An 8,243-nucleotide genomic window follows, 5' to 3' on the forward strand; every position below is an offset into this window, starting at 1 on the left:
CTACTTTGACATTCTGGTGACCACTAGAAAGGTAGCTCTTTCTTAGGTTGAGAAGTAAAGGCAAATTTATCATAGCGCAAGATCTGGAGTTAACCCTAAAATACATAATCAAGATACTAAATTTTTCTTTAAAGAAGGTACATTTACTCCTCCTTGCAAACACCAATTTAGGAATTTTGGGAAAAATTCATGATTTTGGCACAATTCTAGAGCTTGGATATTAAATGGGCAGGAGATGTCAAAAAAAGATACATGGAGGTTCTAATTTGCAAATTGAGAGTTTGAAATACTTACTCTTGTTTTTGTGCTTGTCTATGCTTGTATCGGAAGTAAAGAAGCTTTTGTAGGTTTTTCAATTGATCGTCCCTTAAATCAAACACCAAACACCAAATATCAAATATCAAATTTACTATGATGATGCGATTGCTCTAGAGTTTACATAGCCACATGCTTTTATTGTCGAGATGGCTGTGTCTACCATGATCAAGGCAAGATTGAATTTTTCACATGAAATAGTAGAGAATAATAGGCCAAAAGAGAATGCAATACTTGGGCATGATCTAGTCAGCCAACAAGCACCAAAGAGAGTATGCTACCCCTCCTTTCCTTTGCCATTAATTAATTAATGCCCAAAAACGTTTGGCACCTAATATATTAGAGCTATTTTACCAATGCCAATTACTTTTGTGAACCTTTAAAAATCAAGGCTAGGTAAAATTACGACCAGTTTTGACTTTTGAGTCGTGAAAATTGCACTAAGGGCGGTTTTTTTTCTTGACACTAGCTATTAGCTACATATAGAGTAGTGTACGGTCTGAACTCTTAATTAATGATTTAGTGGAGGCGGGTCACCGAGGGTCACTTAAGAAGTGAGTATATAATTAAATGAAGGCTTCAAACCTTTGACCTTTTTGTGTTGGTGGTAAGGTGGATTATCCATCGGCTCACAACACACACCCCATCGTGCAACTTTGATGGCATCGACCCTCAGTCCTCGCAATGGAACCCAACGATTCTACCAACTCAACTACTACACGCCCCTGGGCAACCTACTGAACCTTTTACCTTTTTAAGTTGGTCATATTAAAGCATTAAAGTAAATCGTGGACATCCAGGTGTACAGCCCCGCAGGTGCTACCTGCATTTCATGTGTTTGAAATTTTCAAGATTGTAAAAGGTGCAAAGCATGTTGATTGGTTGGCAAGCAAGCCCACCAATCAACTCTCGTGATTACACGCTTCTTGCCTTCGTCTCGTGATTGGCTACTATTAAAGAACCAAGGTCACAACATTTAATGTTCAAATATTACTTACTACTTAATTTACGATTTATGAATAACAAAACTAATATTAAATATTACTTATTTTATGTTTTACGGATTACAAAACTAATATTAAATATTACTAATTTATGTTTTACGGATAAAAAAACTAATTTGGAAGATTTACTTTTTAAAAAAATTAAATAATTTACCCATCTTACACTTAACGAAGTGGGTGCTTTTTTTAAAAAATTAAATAATTTGCTTTAATAGGGGGTAGAAATAACGGCCAATGGCGCCGCTTTCAGTGCTAACAAGCACTCAGTGTGGAGGGTAAATGTTAGTGTAACTCCTGCTTTCAGTGGGGCAGCTGCACACAGCATGTCCTTTTTGATAGCGAGCTTTGAAGCTGTGCATCTCCCGTTTTGAAGAGGTCAATCGGACATGGTAGTTGACGTGGCAGTTAACTGCCACATCACCTACCCGTCAAGCTCATGTGGACAACGTCACCTACCAACCAAGCGCTTATGGAAGGTGTGCTTCAACAATCTCAAGCAATGGTAAAAGAAGGTTTTAAGCTAGCTTTGGTCACATTCATTAGCAATGACCATGGTCTTATCCCAACCCTTGAGCATTACACTTGCATGGTTGATCTCCTCAACATGTAGGCGATATTGATAAGGCGATAGGAAGATGTTGTTGCATATCCTGATATTGTCGTATGGCATACTGTTGATGTGTAGCCATATCAACGGAGCAGCATACAAAGCAAAATGGTGACTTCTCGAGATGACTATTTTTGATGCACTCAAAATGGCACCTTTTTAACAGAGAGAGCCCACAATAGCCAAGTTGCAGACAAAACCAATATAATGTGGAGTGCCACATCATATTGCCGAGCGTCAGTAATATGACATGGCTATGGGCTAGCAAGGGTGAGGTATGGATTGGACTTGGGTCAATTAAAAGCATACTAGTTGCAAGAAAAAAACCTTATAATTGGGCTGGGTGCTAATAATATCCAAGACTAGACTATAAAAGAGTACCTTGGGCTCAATCATGATCAGATCGAGATGCAAAGATACGCCCCTTAAATTACTTTTATGACAAGTTTTTAGGGCTTGCACAAAAAAGTCTCACTAACTTGTAGGGGGGAAGGCAGCTGTTAGCAAAGCCTACTTGTCTCTTCTCATTGTCATTTGTGTATGTGAATAGGCCACGCCCCCTTTCCCCCCCATGGTAATTTCAATTCCATATCATATATATCACATAATCACACACCAATGGGTGAGTGAATGACAATACCATCGCGCCTAGATACCTAGTTACTAGTGAGAGTGAGCACTAAGACCAAATTCCTATGCATCACCAAAGTGAATGGTTGCTTGGATCCACATTTCCAATCATCCAACGTGTTGTAATGCCCAATGCTTAAGATTTGATTTTTCAAGAGCAATCCAAGTTCCAAGAACATGACAAAAACTTAAAGTACGTCTATATCTCAAGGAAAAACAAGGTAGAAATTTTAGCTTTCTACTTGGACACCTTCTTTTTTTCCATTTTTGGAGACTAATGATATAAATAGTCCAAAATTTTGACTCTTGTGTGGGAAGTTATGATGTGCACGTGAAAATGCATCCATCATGCTCATGTCCAGATTTCTTGGGAAGGGTTAGAAAGCAAAAACCCTACCTAGCATGCAAGAACATGAGAGTCATGGGATTGAGCCAAAATGAAAATATGTTCATCCACCAACCAATTTTGATAGAAATAGAGGTAACCAAACGGACTTACCCTAAATTGTTTTAGTGGACAACTCATGTTCCAAGTTTAACTTCAGAGATGTATGGGATGTGTAAGAATGTTCTAGGGTATCATTTTATTAGAATAATTTTATTTTGCTTTTAATTGGGTTGTATCATTTTATTGGAATAATTTTATTCTACTTTTGAGAGAGAGAGAGAGAGAGAGAGAGAGAGAGAGAGAGAGAGAGAGAGAGAGAGAGAGGTACATAGCCAAAAATAGGCTCCCATTATTTTAAAGCTTGCCATTTTTTGGAAGCTGCCGCGCATGCAATTGCGCACCAAAAAAAATCCCCCTAAAAAAAGTAGTGCATTGGATAGAAGAGGAGTGAGGAATCAAAGAGAGAGAAATGTACTAAGTAGTTTGGCGCGTTGCCATGTTATTAATGAGTCGAAAGTGGTAAGGAGGAGGTCTTGGCTTATGGAGATAACTTTCTAATGTTGCCTAAGTAATAAATAAAAGCTAAATTGTGTATCCTAAAGCCAAATGTTGTCTTTACTTAATGGATTGATTCTATCTACACATTGTGTTCTATATATGTGATGTCCAGAGTTTAACTATGTATATCATGTTGTCATTGGTATACTATTGTAAACATGCAAATGAGAACTGTATATCATGCTTTCATTTTTGTACCATTTGTAAGCATGCAGGTGAGTATTGTAGTTCATGAAACCAAGTCTTTCTTGCACTATTAATAATAGTAAGAACTCTTGACTCCTATGTGTGTTTGGACTCATTCTGGATAGAACTCTAACTTATCTAGGCCAATCTCTAGAGCGTCCCTTGCTCACGATGTAGACTCGTGCTAGGCATGTTTTGCTAGATTTATGGTGTTGGGTGCTCGAACCAAGAGATCTAGCTAGGTGGTTCAAATTTACTAAGTGTTAAGTCTTGATCGGACAATGACTCTTGACTCCTATGTGTGTTTTGACTCATTCTATATAGTAATCTAATTCATTAGGACAAGTTCTAGAGCATCCCCTACTCTCATGATGTAGACTGGTGCTAGTAGGCATGTTTTGCCTAGATCGGTGCTCAGATCAAGAGATCTAGCTAGGTGGTTCAAAGCTACTAAGTGTTGAGTCTTGACTAGACAATGACATTCAAACCTCATCCACTCATATAATAAATCACACAATTGAGGACAATTGCAAACTCAAGCAAGAGGGACTGATACAAGGACAAATCTCTCACCACACCCACTTACCCTTCAAACTAGAATTGAATGACATGTGCAAAAGAACCAGCCATGATCCCAAAGTTATGTCATGATTTTTGGGATTGCTATGCTAAAAGAAGGAAGTCTTATGGTCTTATCTTCTTATCCAAAAAGATTCTTAGCATGAAAACCCAAAAAGAAATTCATGCATGATTGTCTCAAAGATATTCATGCTGTTATTAACCTGAGATAATCATGCCAAAATTAATTTCAGATATTGAGATTATTAAGGTGACTAAGAGTTAGCAATTGACTATTATAGTTCATTGAATTTTCACTCACAAAGGTCAAGTTCATTTGAAGCAAAAACCCACAGTTTCTCATGACATGACTATCTAGGGTTTTCTACACATGGGAGTCTCCCAAACATATGTTGTAATTATCTCATGATGTGACTATCTAGGGTTTTCACACGGAGAGTATCCCAATATATTTATGTCATAATTATCTCATGGACTACCTCATTTGTGGATTGTTCTTGGTTAAATCAACTCTACACATAGTGCTGGTATATATTATCACCTTGAAATTGAAGGGTAAGCAAAAAAATTACACATGAAAAACCAAATTTATTCACACCATCGTGAATAACCAATATTATTCATGGCATGAATAGCTCAACCTTTGGGAAACCAGAGGGTAATGAAATAAAAACAATTGGGTCTAGAAAGTGGGATTTGGCTTACTAAAACTTTCTTACATGCACTTAAGATATGGAAAAATATTGGGAGATGAAATTTCTCCAGAGGATAGTAATGTTATGTCTCTTCCTCTTCCCCTCCCCTTTCCTGGGTTGGTTTCTTGGTGGCAGTCATATCTTGCCAACAAAGGTCATGGAGGAAGGTGAAATTTCCATGTTCAGTGCATCCTCTTCAAGGGAGGAATCCTTTCTTGATCTTATAAGTAACACTGAGCACTAGCACTACATATATGCGAGGAAATATGGATCAGTCAATAATTTTACAAATACATCCTTAATATAGAGTTGTTCCTTAGCTTTTTCCTCCTTTCATAGATTGGATTATACTAGCTCATGAAGGGTAGTTGTCTCTCATTCTTCCTTAGAATCTTCCCTGATTCTACTAGTTCAAGAAGGGTGTCATCCCTTCTACCATGGCTTGAGCAAGGCTTAGGCTTACACCATAGCCTCTTCTCTAACCTTACTTATATTAAGAATTTGGTTCTAAGGCTTGCATTCCCTTAAGGTTTCTTTATTTTAACCAAGAAGCTTTTTGCATATAGTTCTTTTTTCTTATGGTTTGTTCAAGGTTTTTATTCACCTTTGGGCCTCTTTGAGGGTTACTTCCACCTTCGTCTCCTCACTCATTGGAAAAAAGGTCTTTCTAGTCTTGAGGTGCTTTCAATGTCCTTCTTAATCCTAGGAGTGAAAAATACTAGGTTGTTTGGATGGACAAAGGGTTCCCTTTATACAAATATCTCTGTAAGGGGGGTGTGGTTTGTGTAACCATTCTTCTAGTTGAGAACCTTTGGACGCTACTCATTACACAACCTTCATCGCAGGGCTGAGTGCGTCTCTTGATCTATATTTAGTTGTAATCCAAATAGTCCTTTGGCAATGTTTAAAAGATCATCAGATATTGTGGGGGAGGTTGTAATCTTCTCCTCGATGCACTCTTCAATTATTTGAGCATCCTTTGTGCTCTTCACTACTAGTTGTGCTCTTCACTACTAGTTTTGCTTCAATTAGACCTCTCTAAGCAAACACACTTTGTGTGTACTAGTAGAAGGATCGAATACAACATTTCTTTGGTAGGAAGATCCTTGGTAGCCTTGTGTATGAGCTAGTTCTAGCATTGACCACAACAACCTCAATAAATGTATTGATAATGGAATGGAAATAGGTAGGGGGTGGCAAGAGAGTTGGGGACTTCCTATGCCCGAAGACAAAACCCCATGAAGCCATATTTTATGATGCAAAACTCATGGAGATGTTGATCCCATCCAACATATAGAGATCTATGTTTGGTGTGGGAAGGCACACCAATGGTATATAACTCTAAAGCTGAAGGATAAAGTTAATTTCATTTAGCTTAAGAATGTTTTTATGTCAAGCTTTTTAAGAAGTGGTGATAAGTGGAGCCCATTGGTATATAGCTCTACAATATCAAACAATAAGAGCATGAGTCGATGAGAGATTATGTCTCACATCTCAAACATTTGACTCTTAATGTAAACTTTCGGAGAGGTTTGTGAAATGAACAATTATTGTCATGCTTTTGAAAGGGAGTATGAGATCTAAAAGGCATGAGTATCTTCTCTTCTCTAGATTGGATGCATGCTACAAGATGGACATAGAATTTGAAGACATGTTAGAGCTACCCCAGCTCAAAGAAAAAAAGACTCCATCTTTGGTTACACCATTGTAGGTGTCAATTCATCATGACTCAGATACTAGAGAAAGAGGCAAGTAAAAAGCATGGTGGTTGATAAGTTGAGCTCAACCATCTTAGAGAAATTCAAGCTAAAGGAGGTAAGGGAACCTCCAAACTATGCACATCTCTATCCAAGAAGAGATCCAGTCTAGTGTTCAATCTGTACATAGAACCATATGAGCACAAAGTGTCCTTATCTACAACCCAAACCTTTACTCTGCTGTTCACATTGTAAACACTTAGGGAACCACAATACATGTGTAGATATGGTGCTACCCATTGTAGATGCTTAGGGAACGAGATATGGTGCCCAATCATTAGCATAATTACCACAAGAAACTAGACCTATTAAATGCCAACAATCCCCAATAATGGGAATTTTGGACCTGCACAAACACAAGGATAACGCTATGCATAGGGAATGTATAGGGTACCTCCTGATGCACCTTTACCACCATTAGTCCTACCACCACAACCACCTCCATCAAAGATAACACCAATCAATGATGTTCCACTAGAGGAAAGTGAATATCCTCATGAATTAGAGCTAAAGATAATGACTATTATGAGGAGACACACGGTATTATGCTTGATTTTTATGTTATGCAAATGAGCTACACAAGTGGCAATATTTCAAACCTCTGTCTAATGGAAGGGGCAAAAATGAATGTAACAACTTGGAGGCCTCCATTGTAATTTTATCATTATCTAACGAATGTAACAATTTGGAGGCCCCCATTATAATGTTATCATTGTTAAGGACCTCATTGGTGGATAGCAGAGTGGTCACTCAAAATGGTTGCTCTTGCTCAACTATAAGCTTTGCAACAAGCAATAACAACTGTAGTATTTACATGTATAGTGTGGAGTGGACACCTCATCAAGGATTTCCCATACAATTCAAGTGGAGAAGAAAAAACTTCTACCACTTCAGTCTATACAAATACATCTCGAGTGAATAGCATCCCCATTAAATCTATTAACTTGCGTCCAAACCCATCAGGTGAATAAAGATAAGGTGAATGTCCAATTACCAAATTTCACCCCTAAAATAGGTAGAAGATGATGTCTAATAAAGTGGGTAGGAAAGGCGAATCACTCATTCTTATCCAAGATGGCTCGGATAAAGGAACTATAAAGATAGGGTCAACATGGTCACAACAGGGTCCAATTACGATAATCCTTTGATACAAAAGTCCCATAACTAGACAGGGTCAATAGGGTCAACAAGGGTGAATCATTGGTTCTTATCCAAGATGGATCGGATGAAGGAGGTCAACAAAGTCCAACTAGGAACTATAGTGACACTGTCAACAGGGTCTAGTTAGGATAATCATTTGATATAAAATTCCCATAACCAAATGCCTCTAGAAAGGTCACTAACCCTAAGGGAGTTGGAGAGTATCCCAATGCAAAAAAGGAAAATCAAAAAATTGGAAACTATATACACCTTAATTAGAGAAGCCAAGGGGAAATTCAAGCAAAGGCTAAGGACTAGTAAGGCCATTAAAATGATGTTCCCCCATGAGGAGGTTATACAAGGCAAAAAATTGGACATTCTCAA

This window comes from Cibotium barometz, chromosome 18 (genome assembly GCF_041138505.1).
Source record: "Cibotium barometz isolate CiBa-2024 chromosome 18, ASM4113850v1, whole genome shotgun sequence".
Taxonomy (NCBI): Eukaryota; Viridiplantae; Streptophyta; class Polypodiopsida; order Cyatheales; family Cibotiaceae; genus Cibotium; species Cibotium barometz.